A 26,671-nucleotide genomic window follows, 5' to 3' on the forward strand; every position below is an offset into this window, starting at 1 on the left:
TTTAAAAAGTGGTGAAAACAAAGTTAATTAATTTTATAAAAATGTTTAAAAATATAATAAAATGTATTAAAAATAAATATCAAACGACTTATTAACCTTTTTACCGTGCAACAGATCTTTTTAAGTAAAACCTGAATATTTTTTCTCCATTTGAAAAATATTTAGTTAATTAAATGAAAAAATTAAACAATACCTTTTCTTCAAAACGCAAAAATAACACTATCTGCCCTGTAGCGGGTATATATTAAGTTAAAAATATGCCGCATTTGCTGGGATAAAGTACATTTTCTGGCCATTCCGAAAACATGCACAACTGAAAATTGACGATTTTTGAAATATGACGTTCTTGAAAGGAGTGAGCGATATGTGCGCTCAAAAACACCTTCAAATAATTTACTTAAAAATGTGATTATTCTTTTTTAAAACCCTAATAAATTAACACTTCCTTCTTCTTCCTCTTCGTCTTGGTGAAAACCTTGTGACATGTTTTAAAGAGGGATTAGCCTCCTGCGATATCGATTCCCAGCTGTCAATCCATTTCTTTGGTGGTGAGTTTTCACAACAACGGCTCAAAATAAATTAATTTATTATTATTAATATAAAAACTTAATAATAAACTTACTGTCACACCGATTCTCCACACGGGTAGACAGCTAGAATAGAACGCCACATCAATGTGTCTATGCAAACAGTCTTCGCCACTTCCACATTTATGTACTTCTTCATAAATACCCGCCGATTATTCTGACTCCTGGCGTGATTGGTTTCATTTTCAAAGCATTAAATTTAAAATATTTGAAAAAACAGAGTGGCCTACCTTTGCAGAGAAGTAGCGTACTGTGTAGTTAGTTATTATTTGATAATTATTTAATATAACATCAAAAAGGTATGCTTTCCAAATATTGAGGGTAAGGTCCATTTTTCTAAACAATGTCGATATTACTATTACACACGTTTATGGTCTGCATGTTTTTAATTTCGTGTTAAATGTAAGTACTTTTTTATATCATTTTCTTTATTATCATGACGTGTTTTCGGCAGTAAATACGTTTTCAGCTTGTAATTTCATTATTTTTCATGATATTTTTATATTATAAATCGTGAAAGCGTTTCAGTCATAAAAATAAATAAAAACAACTTACTGCTTAAAGCTTTTATTAGAAAATTAAAGCTGCATTAATAGCGGACTTGGTGATGGCTGCCAGAGTGAGTCCAGACTAGAATATCTAGTCCTCTTACTTCTTCCATTGCATCAAATGTATGTATTAAACTCACTCCTTTCCTAAGGGTACATCGAACTATCGTGTATACCAGCTTACGTCAATCGCCATTTACGTTTTTAAGTACAAAAGCTCGACTGAAAACGAGCTTTGATAATCAAAAATGACGAAAAATATGCAATAACTTGTTTAGGCTTTGATAAAAAACTTTGTGAATTTTTTAAATGTGAATATTATCCATAAAAAAAAATCAAATATATGTATAATCACGTGCAAATATGAATTTTTGTTTTTTCTCTAGATTTCTTTAGAGGAAGGTTTATAGTTCACAATATGTTCAGATTCTCTGCGTTCTATGTGCCTCTACTATCCAGGCTTTTGGTACGGTATCAATGTTGCAGTACAAGAAGGTTACAATATTACAACAAAAACCATTTTAATAACTAACGTACGTTTTTTTCATCATACACATATTTAAAAATTTACAAGAATTTGCTCTCACTGGGTTTTCCCGTAATGAGGGCGTATTAATAATACTTAATTATAAAAAAATAACGAAAATTGTTTATGATACAATGAAATTTCAAGACTTCCATATTCTTTATCGACTACGTTGAGATGAAAATAAAAAAAATGTCGATATTGTTACAAAACTTTATTCAATACTCTTAAACGCATAATTCTTAAATGATTTGGACAACTCGATTAATAACCGCTGTATTCCAATTCGAAATCGATTTTAATTCGTAAATAATCAGAGTTTTTGTTTTAGTTTTCAGCCGGTTAAGAGAAATCTAAAAATTGAAAAGAACAATTATCGGATGATTCAAAAATTAGATATTTCATGAGACCGCTGATACAAATTGCAAATAATCGATTTTTTAAATAAGCCGAAATGTCACATCTCGTTATGAATCAATTTGTCACAGATACGCTTACGTTTTCTATGGTTTAATGTAAACAACCTCGCAAGGTTTAAATTGTAAAGAATAAAATAAAATACATAGTATTTTTCCACACGAATTTTCTGCAAGTCTGATGATATCGGTTACGTTGAAACCAGTTGCTGGTCAAATTAAATTCATGTTTTAATGAAAATTTTACTAAGGAAATACAATTTTTTCTTAAAATCTACTGTGACACGTGTTTCGATTCATTTCGCATCATTTTCAAGCACCGTATGATGCGGAATACATCGAAACACGTGTCACAGTAGATTTTAAGAAATAGTGATATTTTCATAGTAAAATATTAATAAAACATGGATAGATTTTTACCACAAAGTGCCGAATCAATAAATGAAAAAAATCATTTTGTTATTTTATTCATGTTGTGATGGAAAAAACTACATAGTTTTTACTTTATTCTCTAAAATGCACTTTCACCACGAAATCTCAAAATTTAGTTTTGAATTTAAAATACAGAAAACAAACTTTTTTGTGAAAAATAAAATCATTTGCATTTAACCATGTGTAAGAAAAAAATATTTACATACTTTTTCTGAATATTTTTGGTGTGCCAAATCCTTGTTCGTAAATCTATGTTACTCTTCTTTTTTTTAGCTTGGACATCTTAGCGTACCTGTAGGCATGTTTTCGGGAAGGATCTTACATAAATTTAAACACTGTAACCAACTAACTAACTAACCATCGCGCCGCTTAACCGCAGGGGTAGGCAGAGAGAATAGAGCGCCACACCACTCTGTCTTTGCAAACATTATTCGCCTCTTCCACGTTCATGCATCTCCTCATACCCGCCGATTGTTACGACTCGTTACCTGATCGTGCCATGTTTTTTTCGGTCTTCCTCTGCTTCTTTTCCCACTAACATTCGCCTCATAAATCCGTTTTACCGTTGTTTCCTCACTCATTCGTTCCACATGTCCAAACCACCTTAAGACACCTTTCTTAATTTTATCGATAATGCTTATCTCAGCTTTGCATTCCTTCCTTAAAACTGTAACTGCAAAACAAATTGCTCACTCAAATCAACCAAATTTGAAAAGTGTAAATGTCAATCATGGGTAGAATAGTAATTGTTACACGTGTATAAAGTGATCAGTTAAACCAGCCTATGACAGGTTGTAAAACCTATAAATACGTAGACTTCCATGTTCTTCTTAATCTTCTTTGGGATATCGATATAAAAACCATCATATAAATTAGTTTTGTACTATGAATAAAATTTTGTGTTTTAATTAAAATGTAACTTGGTTTTAAAATCACTACAAATACTTTATTATTACTTAATAATAATATCTGTGTCATTATAATTAAGTTTTAATAAAATAATTATAGTGATTTTAAATCATGCAACATTTTAATTATAAAATGGAAAATCACAAAGTTAGTGCTGAAATATAGATTATATTCAATTTTATTTCTTTTATTTTATTTAACATTTACAAGTTTTCAAAATTTTTTATATTTCATATTATTTTTCATATATTTTTAAACTCAGAAATATTATTATTAGCTTCATATCAAAGTTTTCATATTATTTTTTGACATCTCATCAAAGATGAAGAAGAATATGGAAGTCTGGGCATTTACGGGGCTTACGACCGTCATAGGCTGGTTTAAGTGATCACTTTACACACGTGTAACATTCACCAATTCTACCCATTATTGACAACCACACTACTCAAATTCTTGGAAGTTCTATAAATATGAACCAATTTAGAAACCTTGTTCATGAATCACTAAAACTTCACTAGAGACATCTATTGGTGAGATGTAAAGAAGCTTTTTACTAAGCAGAAACTCTTATATTAGTATGTGAGATCCGAATCCCGGATTATAATCACACACATGAGAAACGCCAGAAAATACCATTTTCATTTTTATTACTAAGCTTATAATTTGACCAGATAATTTATTTACAACATTTTGAGTGTGTCCAAATACTTGTTCACAAAATCTGGATTATCTCCAATTACAGCAGTTATTTTCATATTATTTTTTGACATCTCATCAAAGTTTTCATATCATTATATTGTATATCCACGCATAGCTGTGCCTGTGCGGGATTTTTGGTATTCAAATGAATGCATGTTACAAGAAATGATGTTATCGGTAATATGTAAATTAAAATATACAAATAAATAATAAATAATATACATATACAATACATTAACTTGATTTGAATTTTATGTTGCGTAATTATTCCTTTGAGCAAAACGCAATCGAAACAAAAAAATATTCAAAATAGTCCACAGAAAAAAATTTAACATTCGTTTGTTCAAAATCTTTAATCTACTAAAGTAATTCACCAGCTGCTTTGAATTTCCGACATAATCTTTAAACATTGACATCCATTTGAAAACATACCTGTTTTTATTTTACTATTGAAATAAAAACGTAATTCTTTATGTGTTCAAAATCTTAAAACTCCTAATTTTATTAACACATGCGTAGTTTTTAAAATAGGTTTTTTTAAATAATGGCAGCGCCATCGGTTAATGTTATATCAACTCGCCTAATACTAAACGTTGATCATAAAAGACAGCAGACCGATCCCTGATAGTGCTTTTACTTAGAATTTTCATGTTTTCCTTTTTTTTCATATATATGTTGAGATGCCAAAAATTTTTAATATTTTCTATGCTTCACATATATGGATGTTTGAACATGATATTGATTATGAAAAATGTGATTTCTATTTAAGGAATTTAGGGCTTAGGAGTAAATATAAATTGTGCGTTAAATATAGCTAGGAAATAAACTCAGGGCGCCTTGTATGTAAATACAACACCCTATATATACAGTCGAAGCCTACAGAAGGCACAGGACCAAATTCGCAATAATCGCATTTAGAGAATATAGATCCTTAAAAGACAAGATTAAACATGGAAATTTCCAGTATAATCCGGACAGACAAATGAACGTTTTCATTAAATTTGTATAAATTTTCCTAATATCTGCAAAATATTATTTCCTGTAGTCCGCAAATGAATGAATATTTATATTAATCCCTTTCAGAAAACGTAAATGTAAATTTTCACTGAACTGGTTATTAGGTGATATTATGTAGCACCAAATTCAAAAACATTTTTAATTAAAGCCGACAGAATAAGGCAGATAAATTTGTTTTTCAAGTTACTTGTTACGAAGAAAGGTATTAAAATCATAATAGTCAGAAAATAACGCTGTTTTTAATAAAGAATTTATTTATTTTCTTGTTTTAAATAATATTTACATATTACAATCATTGTTTCGGCATTCAATACTTAAAGGTTATACTAGGAATATAAACACTACTGATTTCTAGAACAACAGATATTCTCGTCAACGGGTAAAAAACAAAGTAGTGTAAAATACAAACAGTTTATACAATTACCTGTATTTCACTTGTCAAAGAAAACATATGAAGCCCTCTAAACGTAAAGTGTTTATAATAATAAGTTAAAAAGAGCTCTTATACAATTGTTTTATTTTCTTATTAAAATCATCGTGTAAATGAAAATGAGTAATATTTTTTTGTTATTTATAATATCAGAAGAGTTATTTACAACATTTTGAATGTGTCCAAATACTTATAGAACTTCCAAGAATTCGAGTGGTGTGGTTATCAATAATGGGTAGAATTGGTGAATGTTACACGTGTGTAAAGTGAATGCCCAGACTTCCATATTCTTCTTCATCTTTGATGAGATGTCAAAAAATAATGAAGAGTGTTTATTGTTTTATGTAAAAACTCATTTTGTCCTAATCTTTTTATTAAAACATTCTTTAAATTGTTAAATTTTTATTCTCTCCTTATCATTCATCGTTTACTTTGTGTAATACCTTTATTCCACAAAGTGAACGATGAATGATAATGAGAATATTGTTTTACCATACCACAAGTCAATAATGCTTTTAAAGTACAAAAAAAAAATACTGTTAAAATCGTTGTGTTTTTTACAATGCTAGTGCTAAATCGATAAATAATATGACAGGCATTAAAAAAAATATTGGGATATATCGCTCAATCCTTTCAACAACGACATATATAAAAAAAACTTGATTTTTCAGGAGATCGTTTTTTAAGTTTAAAAATGTAATAAAAATAAATATCAAGCCACTTATTAAACTCACTTACTGTGCGACAGATCTTTTTAGGTAAAACCTGATTTTTTTTCTCCATTTGAAAAAAATATAGTATATTTAAAAAAATTAAACAATACCATTTCTTCAAAATGCAAAAACAACACTTTCTGCCTTGTAGCGGGTAAATATTAATTTATGTATTATTTTTAAATCAAACACAGATTTTTTAAATGTGTTTTTGCTTATAAAATACAATTAAGTGGACTCAAAAAATCTGCGTTTGATTTAAAATTATTACATAAATTAAAATGGAGTTCTACAAATTAAACGCCAAATCAATAAATAGGTAAATATTAAGCTAAAAATATGCCGCTTTTGCTGGGATAAAGTACATTTTCTGGACATTCCAAAAACATGCATTAGGGAATATTGTCGATTTTTGATACATGACGTTGTTGAAAGGAGTGAGCGATATATTTGAAATATGAAAATTATATAAATATTTTTTTAAATTATTTGTGGAATTGAATAAACATGAAGACACATATCGTAGTCATACTGGTGAAAGAGACCAAGTACATTTTTTACAAAAACGTGATCATTGACTATTTTATATTTTACTAGCTTAATATTGCCCGGAAAAAATCCGAAAGGATTTTAAACTTGGAAGCATAATATATTGACTTGATAAAAATGACTATCTGCATTGGTGTTTATTTTCTTGCCAAGCATAGGTGACTTAAATGGCCCTCCTGAACATTTTACGTTTTGTTATTTGGTCACTTTCTTCTGTACGACTACGATATTTTAAAATTTCAGTCGTAGTTTTACGTTTTTCAACTGAAACTCGGGTAAAACGAAACTAACCAGAAATCAACAATTCTGTTCCGATTGCAGTCGAAGAAGAATCAATCCAACCATGCGTTAATCAGTAACCAAATTAACCAATGGCCGGAGACAGCCGAAGCGCGGTCGGCTCCTCTCGCTGCTTCGTCTCATTGTCTAGGCAATTGAAACAATGCCTGATCCGGAGCGAGGCTAATCGCCAGAGCTAAGAGCTGGTCCCAGAGCCGTGCGTGACGGCCTGGCCGCACAACAATGGACCAAACTGGGACTTAATCAATTCAAGTGACAAAAGATGCTGTTTGAATTATACCAAAAAGTACAGAGACAATGGGCTTTTACGACGAGGCGGAATCAACAGGTTCACACAAAAGATTTTTAGAGAGTTCCTAAGTGGATCAAAATCTACAATTTGTTCTCACTTAAAATATGGTGAGAAAAAAAGATTTTTTGACATCTCAACATACATAGGCGAAGAAGAATATATTATAAAATAAACAATTTAGTTTTACAACATTATGAGTGTGTTTCATTTTACAATGCTTGCAAGCATTATAAATATGATAACCTTTTAACAAGCTTCAAAGAAACGTTTTATTGGTAGGTTTAACTAACTAACTTACTTGCTATCTCAACGCTTCTTTGCCGGAGTAGGCAGAGAGAAGGCAGATCTTGTCATACATAACCACCGATTACTCTGACTCCTGACGTGACCACTTTCAAGTATTTGAAATACTCGATAATATCGAGATTTTTTTTAATGTTCTTCAATCTTTCGATTCACATGCCCACACCATCTTAACACACCTTATTTTAACACATAATTCAATCGATAATGCTTATTTTAGTCTTGCATTCTTTCCTTATATCACCACTCGAACAATTTTCATGCATCCTTTTATTGCCACATTCGCCCGAGAGATTGCAGAATTCCTTTGCGTACTGCCAATCAAACTTTTCTAAAGTATTTATTTAACATAAAATACAACATTTTGAGTGTGTCCAAATACTTGTTCACAAATCTGGATTATCTCCAATTATTTAGTATTTTTCATATTATTTTTTGACATCTCATCGAAGATGTAGAAGATTAAAGGGTGGTCGTCAATAATGGGTAGAATCGGTAAATGTTACACGTGTGTAAAGTGATCACTTAAACCAGCCTATGACGGTCGTCAACCACGTAAATGCCCAGACTTCCATATTCTTCTTCATCTTTGATGAGATGTCAAAAAATAATACTTAAGTTTTATTTCATTAATTGAATCGGCAGTCACTTTGTGGTAAAACCTATCCATTTATAATTAAAGTTTTACTTATTAAATACCACTATTTCTTAAAATTCACTGTGACACGTGTTTCAATGCATTCCGCATCATTATCAAACACCATGTGTGTTTATGAGAGTCACTGTGTGAATATAAGAAGACTAATAGAAAATTATTAAAATATAAGAATTTATTAAGGAATCCACATCATTCATATATTGGACATATTCATATATTCATATATTTAAGGGATTAAACCAGAGTGATAAATCGATAAGATTTATCACTATAAGATAAATTGATAAATAAATCAAAGATCTTATCAACTCACCAATCACAATCTACAAAAAGAAAACTAACGAACTACTTAACCATCACGCCGCTTCTCCGCAGGGGTAGGCGGAGAGAATATAAAGCTACACAAATATACCTTTGGAAACAATCTTCGCCTCTTCCACATTCATGAATCTCTTGATCACTTTCAAGTTTTTGAAATACGTGATCATGACAAGTTTTTCTCCGTCTTTCTTATTACCCTTTTCCTTTTACATTCACCTTATTCAATTATTTTATTATTCTTTCTTCACTCATTCGTTCCACATGTCCAAACCATCACAATATATGTACTATTCTAAATTTTATCATAGCTTTTCAATTATTAATTATTTTACCATTTAAACATCTATCATACATTGTTTTGCCGCACATTCGTTAGAGAGATCGTATTTGGACTGCGTTCAGTCAACTATCATCCTTATTTAGTATGTAATTCCTTGCGTTGGAAACGTGTCGCCTCAACAAATAACTAATCAAGAAGTTAAGATAATTCCGACTCCTTACCTGACCATTTAAAAAACCTATGTTTATTATAAAACATATGCATATTTTTTTTTTAAATGATTTTCTAAAAATCACATAAACAGTGATAAAAATTAATTATACCTTTGTTCCTCGCCAAAAAAACAAAAAATATCGAAAAATCGTTGCAGCCACAGTATTTAAGATATCGCTCACTCCTTTCAAGAACGTCATAAATAAAAAATCGTGAATTTTCAGTTATATATGTTTTCGAAATGCCCAAAAAATGCACTATATCCCAGCAAAAGAGGCATATTTTTAACTTAACATTTACCCGCTACAGGGCAGAAAGTGTTGTTTTTGTATTTTGAAGAAAAGGTATTATTTAATTTTGTTTTAAATAAACTAGTTATTTTTCAAATGGAGAAAAAACCTTCAGGTTTAACCTTAAAAGATCTGTTGCACAGTAAAAAGTTCAATAAGTGGCATGATATTTATTTTTAATAAATTGTATTATATTTTCAAACTTTAAAAACGTTGTCCTGAAAAATCAAGTTTTTTGATTTATGACGTTCTTGAAAGGAGTGAGCGATATGAAATTAGAGATGTTAAAATTTTTTATCAAATGATCGTTCAAATAACTGCTAGATGTGCCGGATAAGAGTATAATAATCCTATATATTTTATAGGATTCGAGTTTACGACTTGAGATTGGTGTTTTTTGTGTTCAGCCTATATTAAACGACGATGTAATTAGAATGAACAACTGGTTTAGAACAACTGAAGTTATCATAAAAACTAATAAATTATGTAAAATCAGATCAATTAGTGCTGCAATTAGAGAGATGGCATAGTATATAACAGCCTATCAAATCGAGGTCCTAATTTCTGCGACGAGAATACCATCTCCATTGGTCTTTAAACAGTGGTTTAGAAAGTTTTTTCATGTAAATGATTCGTGAACTTTTGCAATCAAAAGCTTCAAATTTGTGCCATCTAAAATTTATTTTTCCACTGTTAATTAAATATTACCCTGGACTGGTACCTGAAGCGGAGGGTTGATCACTTTTTCTTCATGTATAAACGATCAAAATAACACTGCGTTTAGTGTAGTGCCCTATGCACCATCGTATGCAGATAAAGGTGTTATATTTATTTTTAAAATATATTATAACAACAGCTTTATAATTTAATAGATTTATATTATCCACTGACACTTCGTGATGGAATTGTATTTTTTATATATTATTAGATTAAAATCAATATTTTTAGCTTTTCCACTTTATTTTTATTTGACCAGCGACCGGGTTTCGTCGTTAACCGACATCATCAGTCTGATGATGTCGGTAACAACGAGACCCGGTCGCTGGTCAAATAAAAATAAAGTGGAAAAGCTAAAAATATTGGTTTTAAGCTTTATAATTTCATTAATTGATTTGGCAGTCACTTTGTGGTAATATCAATATTTTTATAATTTAATATTTACTTCGTAAATACCACTATTTATTAAAATCTTTTAGACCTGTTTTTTATGCATTCAGCATTATTAAACTGTGTTTCATAGTATACTGAGAGCATCGAAACATGTGTTACAATGGATTTTAAGAATTCTATTTAATTGGTTAATACCACTATTTATTTAAGTATATTTCAAGACCTGTTTCGACGCATACAGCATAATTACACTTTGTTTTAAAGATACTGAAAGTATCGAAATATGTGTTACAATGGATTTTTAGAAATATTGATACGTTTACAAATAAAAAAATGATTAAAAAAATAAATAATCAATTATATATTTATACAATAAAATGCATTATATATACGTTAACCAGTCAGTCTTTAAATGTTGGTTATGACGTAAACCGATCACTGGTCAGAAAAAAATATAAGTAAAAAGCTTTAAAGTTGTTTAAAATATGAAATACAGTTCCATTGAGAAGCATCTGTACAAAAGTTAAAGTAAATGAAAGGTTGTGTGAGTGTTACATCAATTTTTCTGATAATTTTATAGCCTTCAAATAAAATTATTGACCAATACTTATAAAGAACAAAATAACGAGCTTGCAATTATATTGTCGTTCATAAAACTCTGCTGTAAAATTAAACTTGTTTGGTGGGTTCATCATTGTCAGTCTCCGCAGAAGAAGGCAGATATTAAATGATGTTATAACAAATCTCTCATCATTTGTAGCAATGCCTTGAACTAGTTTGAAATTTTAGTAATTTACGTATGAAACAAAAATTGGCAGGCACCGTGGGGTAGATGGTTAGAAATTGGACTGCAAATACAAATCTTTAAAATTACTACTCGCAAGTGAAAAGAATCCACCTGATATTTAAACGGATTTCACAACAAATAAGAGAATTACGAAATACGAGTTAATCAAAACAGAGCTATTAGAAATAGATTTCGTCTACCGTACACCACTCATGTAAAAGACATATATTTTAACACTCAAATAATACCTTTTGACTTTTTACCAATCTATGCGATTACAAAAACAATGCTTCAAATAATGTTTAAAACGACTCACAGAACACCAAACCGATTTTTAACAAAGAAATTCCTCAGTATAACACACGAGGATATAACAAAATACATATGGAGCCAATAAACACAACTAAGTTTGGAATAAGTTGCATAGAATATATTGCCCATACCCAAATTAACCAGCTGCCTGACATATCGCTCACTCCTTTCAAGAACGTCATAAATCAAAAAACTTGATTTTTCAGGAGAACGTTTTTTAAGTTAAAAAATATAATACAATTTTTTTAAAATAAATATCAAGCCACTTATTGAACTTGTTACTGTGCAACAGATATTTTTAGGTAAAACCTGAATGTTTTTTCTCCATTTGAAAAATATTTAGTGTATTTAAAAAAATAACTAAACAATACATTTTCTTCAAAATGCAAAAACAACACTTTTTGCCCTGTAGCGGGTAAATATTAAGTTTAAAATATGCTTCTTTTGCTGGGATATAGTACAATTTCTGGGCATTCCGAAAACATGCACAACTGAAAATTTACGTTTTTTGATTTATGACGTTCTTGAAAGGAGTGAGCGATATATAAAATATAACCCAGTCAGGGATCCAAATTAAATAAACTGAAAAAATAATTTATGGAAAGATATTTGTGTAAGTGATTAGTTATATTTTCTCTTTTTTTTCTTTTGAATACGCTTTATAATTTGTTTTTTTATATGCCTATTTACTATACCCGTTTAAAGTTTTATATTTTGCCCTGTATTAGTTTTGTTTATTAATTTTTTTTCTTTTTGTAACTTTCTTATTCATGTTTCAGTCTTTTTAACCTTATTCACATGTCCCAAAATGAGAAATAGAAATTGCTCATCGGAAATATTATACTCGCATGTATGACTTATGTATGTAATTATGAATTTCAGTCAACCTCTGTGGTGTAAGGGTCAGCGTGTTTAGCTACCGTGCTGGAGGTCCCGGGTTCAATTCCCAGGGGGGTGAAAATAAATATTAGTGATTTTACAACGTTATATTTATTTAATATTACCCTGGACTGGTTCCTGAAGCGCAAGAGTGATCACCTTGCCTTTATGTAAGAATGATCAAGATAACACTATGTTAATTCGATGCAGTGCCCTATGCACCATTGGGTGCGAATAAGGGTTATAAGTAAGTAAGTATAAATTTATGTGATATTTTTTTTAATAAATAATAATCTTTCTAAAACACGGATGTAAAATAAAAGGTAAAATTATGAAAGTTACTTAGTGCGTAAAGTGATCACTTAAACCAGCCAAATGCCAGATTATTATCCCTTGGTCATTCAGACTTCCACCTTCTTTCGTATAAAAACGAAATATAATTCATCTCAAGCTGAGACACCTTTATTTGATTTATACTAAAATAAATTATTGGCAAAATATGTTGTTCAAAAGGCGTCTTCTTCCTACAGCTCAAACAATTAAAATTGTTTTGTTCTCAAAGAATGATACCATATAACAGGTTGTAAATTAACGACTTGTGAATCAAAATACACGTATCCTAATTACTTTTGGCGGTACGTATGTTAGAATGTTTTATTGCACAATATGTCTGTGCCTGCCTTCATTTAAAAGCCTAATAGCTTTAATTGTGGTGTAAGCAACATATGGAATAAATAATTTGGATTCGAAGTAATTGAGAACGATTGAGTGTAATAGTGATTGATGTCATCCAAAAACAAGTAGAGAGAAATTCACAAAACAAGTTTCTATGATATTCTGGTATAATTTGAACAACTTTATTTACTAATTATCACTCCACTTCCCCGCGAGGGTAGGCAGGGATAAAATAACGCCACACCAATCTGTATTTGCAAACAATTTTCGCCTCTTCCATATTTATGCATCTCCTCATACATACACGGCGATTATTCCGATTTGCTTACATCACAAATTATAAAGTTATAAATCACATTTGCCTGGTAAATTTTTTAAAGTGTTCTTTCTTGACTCATTAGATTCACATGTCAAACCCGTCTCAAACACATACTTTTCTTAATTTTATCGATAATGCTTTTATCAGCCTTGCATTTATTCCCTATTTCACCATTTGAACATCTATTATACATCGTTTTGCCACACATTCATCTGATAGATCGTATTTAACATGCTTCACTTCTAAATATTGGGGTCGGAAAAATGGTTACATAATTTTTAATTTGTAATTGCATATGTCTTTAATAAAATAAAAATAAATGTAAAATATTATCTTGAGTATACTCACTCTCTTTTTTTCTTTACAAAGTTTTTTTTTATTATTTTTGTTTTTAAAACCAAATCGTACCTTGATCGCTCGTCCCCCGAACGATATCACTCATTTTGTCGGCGCACGTATAAAATCGGGAATAAATCACTCAATAATTCACCGATTAATGAGAGCATTTTTCGTTTCACCGCCTACAGAACCCGGCTAGAGAGATACCGGTTGCCATCCAATATATAGGACCATCTAAAGACATAATAATTGCTCCTTCGGCCGTGGCTCCTTCGCACGTTAATACCTAGTTCAGTGGTCGGCAAACCGCGGCTCGCGGTCCCTTGATTGCGCCTCCCTTCCTTGCTTGACTGTGCTGATATGGAAATATTGGCGAAAAAGAAACGAGAATTTGATCACATTACAAATAGTTTGTTTTGAAAGATCTGAAGAAGGAATACATGATGATTTTTTTCTAAGCCTCCACTCATTTATGAGAGTTTTTTTTTTATTTGTAAACATTTATTGAAACCACAATTTATACATATTTACAACTTTTTTTTGTAGAGACCCCCCAAGCCACCTTGTGTGTCTTGTCGGTGGAGTTCTTTTTCAATATTTTTTTATTGTTTTTAACGATTTTAACCTAATATAGATACAAAAAAGAGATTAAAATTAAGAATATAAACATTTTACAACTTTCATAAAATTAACTCTTGATCATTTACCCATTCCTTTATTTTGCCTTTGTTCCATATTTTATTTTGACCTCTAACATCCATCGGCAACAAATTAAAAATCTTCGGAAAGATATATTGCAGTGTTTGACTCCCATATTTATTGTCAATTCTTTTTTTTTTTTATTTCTTTCGATATTAGCTGTAACAAAAAAAATGTTATGAAAATAAATAAAAGGTATAAAAGGAGCTAGAGATAGATAGATAAAAAAAACTATATGATAATTTACTGACGTTAAGGAAAATATAAAATAAACTATTCGTTCTACATTAATTAAATCACATATTTGGACACTAAAAATTATTCAATGTGGACAGTTAAATGTTCTTCTTCTCTGGTTTCAATCCTGGGATTGGTTTGCAGCAATTTTCTCTATTCTTCTCTTCCATTTTTCCCTATCTTGTGCGGCTCTTTTGAAATCTGCATATGATGAGCAGCGCACGTCCACCAACAGGTCCTCCAGGTAATCTCGGCGTGGGCGTCCCCTGGAGTTTGTCGATCATACCCTCCATTATTGCATGCAAGAGACCTTCATGACGTATTAGATGTTAAATGTTTCATGATGATTAATAGCACTTGAAATATTGTTCCTGAATCATATGATCAAAACAATCATATATTTTTCTGTGGATCTGATGTCAAGTCTCCCTGACGTAGACTATCATTAATTTAGAGGTAATTGTCCTTGTCTTTGGCAGCTGTAAACAGAGTTGTGATAGTTCTGATCCCCGTTCAATCTCGTATATTCCGAAGCCAGGAGATCTGTCTTCTGCTCACACTTTGTCGACCTTTTATTTTGACTTTTATGATTAGCTCGTACTTTACTCCTTTTAGCATATGTTGCAGAGAGGACTTTCCGAACCTTAATATCAGTCAGCGACTGTTTTTCTACTGTTATTTTTTTAAAGTAAATTAACGTTGCTGACCATAACGGTCCGCTGTGTCGTCAAATAGATATACCAAAGGTCACCACCAAACTTCTTTAAGCTGGCAGTCTTGCAGTATGTGTCTTATGGTCTGCTCAGCTCCACACTCACAATCAGGGTTGTTCCTCGAGATTCTAGATTTTCTCTGTGTGAGCTTACAAAACAATTTATTTTGTTTATTAAAAGCATTGTTAACTGTATGCTATAGTAATATAAAGCTTTCCTTATCATTCATCGTTCAATTTGTGTAATACCACTTGCATTCGGTATAATTTTCAATCGGTATTAGACAAAGTTAACGATGAATGATAAGAATAGTGTTACAACTCAATTCGCTGGCGTTCCGCTGCGTACATAACACTTGAAATACCGTTTTCATTATTTTAATTTGGCGCTGTTGGCTTGTGAGTTTGGCAACCACTGACCAATCCAATTAGAATATATATTCCTTTCATGCCGAAACTAATGACATATCTAATAGTGATTGATTCCTCCGATTAATAAAAGCTATCGTTTCGACCAAAAAAATAGCCTGCTTTTAATTATTGTATAGATTTCTACGCACAGGTGTCATTTAAATTAGTGGAGAGGAACTTCTAGTCCTTATTAAATGGTGGTATCTAACGTGTTCCACAGCTTTAAAAACCTTATATGTTATTAATTGATACCTGCTTTGAAAATCAAAACAACATGAATACTTTGATACATTTATTGGTTTCATTTACATATTAATGAAACAAAATGTTGTAAATAAATTAACAGGACAAATTATAAACTTTAATAATAAAAATAAAAATGACGTTTTCTGGCGTTTCTCATGTGTATGATTATGATCCAGAATTCGGATCTCACATACTAATAAAACAATTTTCGCTCAATAAAAAAGCTTCTTTTCATCTCAACAATATATGTCTCTAGCGAAGTTCTAATGATTCAAGGACAACGTTTCGAAATTGGTTCATATATATAAAACTTTCAAGAATTTGAGTAGTATGGTGTCAATAATGGGCAGAATTGGTAAATGTTACATGTGTAAAGTGATCACTTAAACCAGCCTATGACGGTCGTCAGCCCCGTTAATGCCAAGACTTCTATATTCTTCTTCATCTTTGATGAGATATCAAAAAATAATTTGGAACTTTGTATTAAAATCACTTAATATTAAAAAATAAATAACAATTATAATACAAAATAAAAAAATAATCATAATTAATCTGAATTTGCCAATCACTTTATAGAAAATAATCATTCATTTGATAAAAATAAAGGTATAAATATATTCTGAACATTTACTCGTAAATGCCCAGACTTCCATATTTTTCTTCATCTATGATGAGATGTCAAAAAATAATATGAAAAATACTCCTATAGTTGGAGAATTTTTATAAGTATAAGTATTTGGACATACTCAAAATGTTGTAAACAAAGTTACATTTTTATTACAAAATATTATTATTCAACTCATTTACAACAGTAATTCAATTACATCAGTCCTTTGAGATCATCCTCAAAAGGCAGTCTGACTTCGTTACGCCTTCTCCCATATCAATCAACCAGTTTGTAATCCTTCACATAAATTAAGCATTGTGACTTGGAAACACAGGGGATGTATTATATTATATTATGTATATTCAATTAAATACACGAAGCTTATCAAATCATCGTGTTAAACTGGCTACAAACTACAACGTCCCAGGTTCGATTCCCAATGGGCTTAGAAAAATGAAAATTTTTTTTTTTTTTTTTTTCGTATAACTTTACTAGTTACATTATTAATTGATTCGGCATTTACTTTATGGAATGACATGTTCATTATTCTTAAGAAATTAAACATTTGAATATACCACTTTAATGAGTTTTACTTATATATACGACTAGTTTCGAAAACTTACAGATGTTTTCATCTTCTGGTAAGAATTCAAACTTAATTTTTACCAGAAGATGAAAACACCATGTTTTCGAAACTAGTCGTATTATTAGATTAAAACCAGTGTTTTTAGCTATTCCACTTTTTTTATTTGACCAGCGACCAGGTTTCGTCGTTACCGACATCATCAGACTGGTCGTATATATAAATAAAATTCAATTAAGTGGTATATTCAAGTGTTTAATTTTAAAAAAATCATTATAAGTTATACGTTCATAAATAACAATTGTATATTTTTAGGATATAATCACTCACAGAGATTCAAGTCAACCGGTTTTGAGACGTATCCGTCTCTTCGTCAGGACAATCACTACAACCAGCATGCAACAACTAGCAATACTACACATCACTACTGAAGCACTATTCACACACTTTCAAATGGAATTATATATATACTTATAAATATAACTTATAAATTCAACCAGTTTTTTAGTCTGTTCATACCTCATTCTAGATTATTGAGATAGAAATCTGGAAGCACTGGCATTTTAAGGGTTTCCGATCTATCATTGGCTGATTGAAACGATTACTTTATACACCGAGGAACAGTAAAATTACTCGATTTTCTAAAAGTTATTAAAACATATTTAAACTGACACTTTTTCAACATTATCAAAAATTTTGTCACGCTTAAATTTTTTTAAAATTGATAACATATCTAAAATAAGGATTATTGAATTTAAATCGAATTTCAGATGTTTTCTATTACATGAAATAATTGGGAAAATAATTTCACATGCATTTATATAGGCTTCTACTGTGGATGCTGCAAAAGAAAATATGATTCAAAGGCACGACCTAGGTGACGTTGCCCAAAACAGAAGGACCTACAACCTGAGGACAAGGAGAGTAGACCCTAACAGTCTACTAAGACCATAAGATGGGATCGAGCCAGGAAGAAGAAGATAAAGAGGTCTCAAAATAACTCAAAGTTTTCAAACATAGATCGAAAAATTTTATGCTGTGATATATTTGTTAAGTGATGCATGATCAAGATATCAATGCATCGAAAAACTCAGTGCCCTATACACCATTTGGGTGCAGACAAGAAAAAAGGAGGAACGAAATCCACGAAATTATTTTCGCTTTTTTTTCAAAGAAGAAACAAATAGTTTGGTCAAGTGCCTGATTCGTTACGATATTTATAATCAATAACATCAGACAGTTTTGGCCAAGTCATCAAAAAGTCAGACCGTTTAAGCTGACATAGTTTTCTTATGGAGGAGGAAATTTAGAGCTTTCAGTGTACGTGCAAGCAAATGCGTGTATAATTTATCTCTTAAACTAAATATAAGTTGTATAGATCGAGACGGTTTATCAAGACCGTGTGAAATTTTCTATTTGATCGAGATTTCAAAGCGTGTTTGTTACGGTCAAGATTAACGATCTTTTTTCAAATACTAAAAAATTAAAATAAATAAAATGAAAAATATTTTTCTTTACAAAATTTGAGTGTGTCCAAATACTTGTTCACCAAATCTGGATTATTTCCAATTACAGGAGTTATTTTCATATTATTTTTATACTAATATAAGAGTTTCTGCTTAGTAAAAAGTTTCTTTACATCTCACCAATAGTGAAGTTCTAGTGATTCAAAAACAAGGTTTCTAAATTGATTCATATATATAGAATTTCCAAGAATTTGAGTAGCGTGGTTGTCAATAATGGGTAGGATTGGTGAATGTTATACGTATGTAAAGTGATCACTTAAACCAGCCAATGACAGTCGTCAGCCCCGTAAATGCTCAGACTTCCATATTCTTCTTCATCTTTGATGAGATGTCAAAAAATAATAATATTTTTCTTCTTCTTCCTGGTTCCATTTCAACTAATCTTCTTTGAAGGCTGTTGGAGTCAGCTCTCCTTGTCCTAAGGTTGTAGATCCTTCTTTCATTTACGTCACCTAGGCCATATTTTCTTTCTGCAACAAACACCAATTCTTCTGTCTTCCTCTAGATATTATTCGAGGTAGATCCACGATGGTTGCCTGATTCACAATGTGAAAAGGTTCTCTGCCTCCTTTGTGCCCATAACATCGCAAATGCCTTTCCGCTACCTTACTTTTGATGCCTTTTATTTATTTTATAAAAAATAAATCTGTGTTTTTATTATTTATACAAATTATTCAATTTCATTAGATATATCATAGGTATCGATTTGTAGTAGAATGGGTTCAAACCGAGAAACTCTGACTCAAGAGTCCGTGACACTAACCACGGGACAACAACCCGACATAAATAATATATGTATTAAATAAATCTATACAAAAAAAAATGAATATTGAAAGCATTGACTTTGTGGATCATATTGATATATTATTTTAAGAAATGAAAAGGCTTTGTTTTTTGATCCACTCACATTTTTACTAACCAACTAGTTTCGGCAACAACCTATTGCCCTCTTCAGTCATAAATTAAACCCTGAAAAGGGCAACAGGTTGTTGCCGAAACTAGTTGGTTAGTAAAAATGTGAGTAGATCAAAAAACAAAGTCTTTTTATTTCTCAAAATAATATACTAGAAAAAAATACTTAAACAAAGCTTGACTGACAGTACAAAACGAAGTTCTATTTCTAACCCTAATATATAGTAGTAAAGCATGGAGTTGGCAAAATTTCAAAGATGTTTGATGTGTGTAACGGGTGTGATTATTTTCTTATAATTCAGTCGCCTTCTGAATTAATTTCAACCGAATACATAACGCCATATTACCTTCCCTTACAAATGAAAAGAATAAACACCCTTTTAATCGACCCTTTTTCATTCGCATATATTTATTGACACACAAAACAAAAGGGCCACAGTACAATAGATTAAACTCTTGGGAATCGACAAAATTATACAGAACTTGTGTAATGTATTGTATTATTAACGCACGCCATATAATGAAAATAGCTCCGGAGTAAAACTAATCAACATTTTTTTATTATTGCCAAGGCTACCATTATCCACAAATCGACTCTATCACTCACACCTGAGTAGTTAATTGGAAGTGTGGTGAATTTGATCGGTAATTAGTGAATTTTGCTTACGTATTCACAGTTAAGAGTTGATTTTGCGAAATCAGCACACCCCTGTCTCGACTAAGTTAGAAAACGATAGATGTTTGACTAATCAGATAGAAAACGAAAGATGTTTAGTAAGTTGAGTAAATGCTAGGTGTTTTAAGAGGAGAGTTTAAATAATATTTTAAAATTTATTTATCATTTTTTTTCCACAAAGGTAATGCCAAAAGTATGCCTTTCCTCTAACATCTATTGATATATTTTTTTGTTAAATTAATACTTAAGTGAAGTTTGACTGGCAGTACACAAAGGAGTTCTGCGATCTCCCGCGAATAACCCGCATAGCCTCTACTTTTAGAGGCTTGTCTGCAAGTCTTGTAAGACAAATGTGAAAAATGCATCATTAATACCCAGACCAATTGAAAATAAATCTTTCTTGAATTCATTTTACAATTGGCGGGAACCAAACCCGTGACGCCAGTTTCGCAGTCGGGTATCTACCCAACTACGCCACGGCTCCTGTCAGTATATATCGGTAGTGTAAAGGCAAAGGGGCATATCTGTCTCACACCAAATTTTACATGAGAGCAAAAAGAAACTTGTGAAATTAAATAACTCATTTGTTTTATGTTTTTTTTATATGTACATATCTTAATAAAACTAAATAAGTATTGCAACTACAGCTTTATCCTTTTTCCAGATTATGGAATACAATATTTAAGACATTTTGTGGATCTAATTTAGAAAATAAAAAATTTGACAGATATACCCCTTTGCCATTACACCACCGATGTGTCGTATAAAGCCATGAAATTTAACAGATAATGGAAGGACATAGTCACACAATTATTTTTTTAAATGGTTTCATTATTAAATATTTAGATTAAAAAAGAGAAACACGTTGACGCAAATAGCGGGGTAAAACGATGATATTTCCAAAGTTGATATGACAAGGCGACTTTCGCCAGTCATGCTTGTGACACGCTTGTGACAAGTAAACGCGCATGTGACAGTGACGCTTAATTAGAGTAACGTGACACGTGTAACACGAGAAAAAGTAATGCCATTAGATTTTCTTCGTTCTGTCTGGCACAGAGAATATTCTAGAAATTCCACGAGTTCAAGAAAGTAATACATATCAAATATAGGATATTATGTTTCTTTAATTGAAACATGATTATGTGCAAATTAACAATTAGATTCCCTGAAGGTGAAAACACAATTTATAAATATACTCGTATATAACAATAAAACACTTGTGCGAGGATTTTTTGAAAATTAATTTAAACATGGCTAGTTTCCAGAACTACATATATATTCTCATTGACAGGTGAAAATACTAAAATAATGATGAGGATATATCGCTCACTCCTTTCAAGAACGTCATAAATAAAAAATTGCATGTTTTCGGAATGCCCAGAAAATGTACTATATCCCAGCAAAAGAGGCATACTTTTAACTTAATATTTACCCGCTACAGGGCAGAAAGTGTTCTTTTTACATTTTGAAGAAAAGGTATTGTTGAATTATTTTTTGAAGTAAACTAAATATTTTTGAAATGGAGAAAAAACCTTCGGGTTTTACCAAAAAAGATCTGTTGCACGGTAAAAAGTTCAATAAGAGGCTTGATATTAATTTTAAATACATTGTATTATATTTTTAAACTTTAAAAGGTTCTCCTGAAAAATCAAGTATTTTGATTTATGACGTTCTTGAAAGGAGTGAGCGATATGTGTTTCTCAAAGCTATATTGCACGGTGAATTTTCTAGAAATTCCACGAGTTTAAAAAAGTAATACATTTCAAATATAAGACATTATGCCTCTATAATTAAAGCATGTTTAAATGGACAGTTAGAATCCCCGAAATTTTAAACACACTTTTTAAATTTGAATATAAAACACTTGTACAAGACCACTTTTTGAGTTTATTGATGTAAAAATGCCTAGTTTCGAAAACAAAAGATGTTTTCATCAGACTAAAAAATTAAACTGCTGATGAGAATATCTGTAGTTCTCAAAATTCGTCGTGTTTGAAATAATAAACTCAGTAAACTGAGATCTTCTCTTCCACATTCATGCATCTCCTCGTACAAACCCGCCGATTACCGACTTTTAACCTGAGAACTTTCAAGTGTCTAAAATACTTGTAATGAATTAAATAAACAGATCTTAAGTGGAGCTTAACTTAAGCTGGAATTTGTGAACAAAGGTTTGGACGCACTCAAAATATCGTAGAAAAAATACTGTATTACTCTTCCACATTCATGCATCCTCTCAAACATACCGGTCGATTATTTCGACTCCTTACCTAGTATCTGAAATACTTGATCAATAAAATAAATAAATTGTATTTTAGAAGCATTGTTAACTTTGTGGTATGGTAATATAACACTCTCCTTATCATTCACCGTTCACTTTGTGTAATACCACTTTTATAAAAATGGTATTACATAATGTGAACGGTGAATGATAAGGAGAGTTTTAATAAAATAAATAGCTCTTAAGTGGAGCTAAACTAAACCGGGAATTTGTGAACAAAGGTTTGGACGCACTCAAGATATCGTGGAACAAAGACTTGTATTATTTTACTTAGAGCGTGAATGATTATAATCTTAGTTTTATTCTAAAAAGTCAATTGGAAACGTCTCGAATGACCAGACGCCAACTTCATGGCAGATCAACGAAGCTTTTGGAACAAAGAGCACCCGAGATGTCGGCTGGTTTGAGATTTAAAATTATTTGGTCTTGAAATGTCGCTTTAACAACAATAATATCATGCCCGTATTCTGTAAAAATGTTAAAACTTAACAATAATCCAAAAAAAAATATGAAAAGTCATATATTTATTTACAACATTTTGAGTGTGTCCAAATACTTGTTCACAAAATCTGGATTATCTCAGTTAACAGGAGTTATTTTCATATAATTTTTTGACAAGTGATTCGAGAACACTGTTTCAAAATTGGTTCATATATATGGAACATCCAATTTGAGTAGTGTGGTTGTCAATAATGGGTAGAATTGGTGAATGTTATGTACATGTGTGTAAAGTGATCACTTAAACCAGCCAATGACGGTCGTCAGCCCCGTAAATGCCCAGACATCCATATTCATCTGCATCATTGATGAGATGTCAAAAAATAATATTCATATTTATTGATATTGCATTACCTTTGCGATATAAAATGATGATTTTATAACATAAGTAAATGATTTAATAAAAATAAATAACTAAATATAAAATATAATAAGGTAAGAATAAAATCTTATATAAGGCCATTTATGAGTTTATTTATGTCATAAAGACTAGTCTCGAAAACTAGAATCAGATGATGATGATGATGAACCTTTATAAAACTGTTGAAGCTTAACAAAATCCAAACAAAAAATGCTGCAAGAACATATTAATCATTAATTTGCCATTATTTTGAGGAATAAAACAAAAATGAGAGTCGATCAAAAAACAAAGTATCTTTATTTCCCATAATAGTTATAATAAAACAATGATTTAAATATAAATTAAAAAATAAAAACTTGTATAAGACAACTTTTGGGTTCATTTATGTAAACACGACTAGTTTCGAAAACTATATACAAACATTTTCGACAGTTTTTTGTACCATTTCTGTAAAACTGTGTAATTTCTGCAAAAAGTAAAAAAAAAAAAACAAAAAATCAATTATACTCACTTAGCGGCAACATCATTTTCTTATATAAGAGTTACTTGGTAAATACCACTTTTTCTTTGAAAAAGTGGAACATACAAAGTAAAACTTAAAAATCAAAAAATATAATTCAGCAGATAATTTATTGATTTGAAATTAACTTTGTGGAATAACATTATAATTTTTTTTTTATATGACTTTTGAGTTTATTCATGTAAACACTACCAGTTTTGAGAACTACGAAGTACTGTGTTGTATAAATCAATCTCTTATACGACATGAAAACTGATATCGTACGAGTACGACATGTACAAAATTTCAAGGATTCGTGATGAGCGCAGGATTTTCGATCAGTTAAAAATAAACCACGAGCACATTTCAAGAATACGCCCCCACTGGCTGTATGTAAAAAGTAACATGTTGACATTTTCAGATTACCAGTCCAGTCGCGCGTTTTTTTTTGTCGACAGACAATGCGGAAGGTCAAAATGGCCGTTAAAACAAAAGATTTCTCGTCCCGTTATGTCATTTGGTTTTTTGCGACACACATTATACCAGCGCAAATTAAATCCTTAAAGACAAGCCGACATGCAAGCGGTGATCACGGCTGATTGTTTTATTAATGTCGCGATTTGATCGCTGTCGAATGCGAAGACATTAGCTAACTATCTATGATATTTCGCTCACTCCTTTCAACAACGTCATATATCAAATAACATGATTTTCCAGGAGAACGTTTTTAAAATTAAAAAATATAATACAATGTTTTAAAAATAAGTCACTTATTCAACTTTTTACTGTGCAACAGATCTTCTTAAGTAAAACCTGAAGGTTTTTTCTCCATTTGAAAAATATTAAGTATATTTAAACAAATAATTAAATAATACCTTTTCTTCAAAATGCAAAAATAACATTTTCTGCCCTGTAGCGGGTAAATATTAAGTTAAAAATATGCCTCTTTTGCTGGGATATAGTACATTTTCTGGGCATTCCGAAAACATGAACAATTCCCATGATAACTTTGATCCCATGTCCCAAAATGAGAAATAGAAATTACTCATCGGGAATACTATATGTATACCATATATGATTTATGTATGTAATATGTTTTGAAATAAATAAAATAAATAAAAATAAAATAACTGCTTTGTAAAGTTTAATTAACGATTATATAAACCGTTCTTTTTCTGACGATGTTGACATTTCAGTCTAGGTGGATGTTTTAATAAATATAATAGCGGCAATTCTTACCTGTTACAAGAGTCGGAGAAAAAGGTCAGGTTTCAATTTTGACATTTGATGTTTTCTTCCTGTAACAAAAAAAAATACACAAGCTATAAAGAGTAGAAGATTAAAATTGATAATTGTAAAAATAACTTACTAAATAACTTAATAAAAACCAACCCCTAAATAGTTGTTATTATTTATATTACATATAAAATTGACTAGCTGACATTGGTACAGTATTTTTTTAAACGTACGATTCGATTTGTAAGGCATTTGTAAAACGTCCATTTGGAATTGCAAAACCTATATGTGAACATTAATGCTGCATAATTATTATTATTTTTTATTATTTTTAAAATTAAAGTTACATTTTTTATACAATTAAATACAATTTCTATACATTTCTTTTAATTTAAATTGCACTGAGCCTCTCCAAAAAAGAGACTCTTATGCTTAGAGAGGGACATTTTTTTATAATGACATTTTACACATTAAACAAATATTACTGAAAAACATATATTTTTTATGCAGTTCGGGGAGATTTCTTGTTTATTTTTTTATTGTAAAGTCTGCACATGATAAAGTGATGTTCACTATGATTTTTTTTCAAACATAATTATATGTATTGACTTAATAAAATAACTAAAACTCAATTCAATATTTTATTATATTCATTTAAATATACTTTCTGGTCACACAATAGTTTATACTCGTACATATATTTTGTTCTCAAGTAGTTGAACAAATATTACTTAAAACTTTCATGTAAAATGTATTCATTATTGTTACTCGTAACAGCGTTGGGTTGATTGCATTTGATAAAAAAAGTTCAAATCGATAAAAGGTATGATAATAAGAAAAATAATAAAATACTATCCAATATCCCTGTATAATGAGATTCATCCAACCGGAAACGATCAAATTTCAACTTATCTAAACAAATGTAATACAAATAATATAAACGGCTTTTAAGGTATAAAAAGTACCAATCATTTATTGAAAACAGAAGCATAAAAACGTAACTGAAAAATAATCCATTTTTTTACAACTTATCTGTGATTTGCGACGGCAACTCTATTCCACTATCAGAAAAAAGCACAGAATGAGCAAAAAGGGAATATATTTTACACATTATTTTTGACGTCTTAACATAGATGAAGAAAAAACAATGTGGAAGTTTGGGCATTTGCAGGCATTACGACCGTCAAAGGGTGGCTTAAGTGATCACTCAAGTGATGACCTACCTGTAACGTTCATCAATCCTATCCATGATTGCCAACCACACTACACAAATTCTTGAA

The 26,671-nt window shown here is 30.6% G+C and overlaps 1 long non-coding RNA gene across 1 annotated transcript in view; it reads right to left on the reverse strand.

Annotated features, from left to right (window-relative positions):
- The window catches only part of LOC148302051 (uncharacterized), a 319,967-nt gene that overhangs the window by 75,695 nt on the left and 217,601 nt on the right, over window positions 1-26,671 (reverse strand). The window contains exon 2 of the long non-coding RNA XR_015838711.1: window positions 25,395-25,453. This is a non-coding gene — a long non-coding RNA (uncharacterized LOC148302051). The remainder of the gene's footprint in view (window positions 1-25,394; window positions 25,454-26,671) is intronic.

Source organism: Brachycentrus maculatus, unplaced genomic scaffold (assembly GCF_059751285.1).
Source record: "Brachycentrus maculatus isolate JH-2025_06_01 unplaced genomic scaffold, ASM5975128v1 h1tg000485l, whole genome shotgun sequence".
NCBI classification, from domain to species: Eukaryota; Metazoa; Arthropoda; class Insecta; order Trichoptera; family Brachycentridae; genus Brachycentrus; species Brachycentrus maculatus.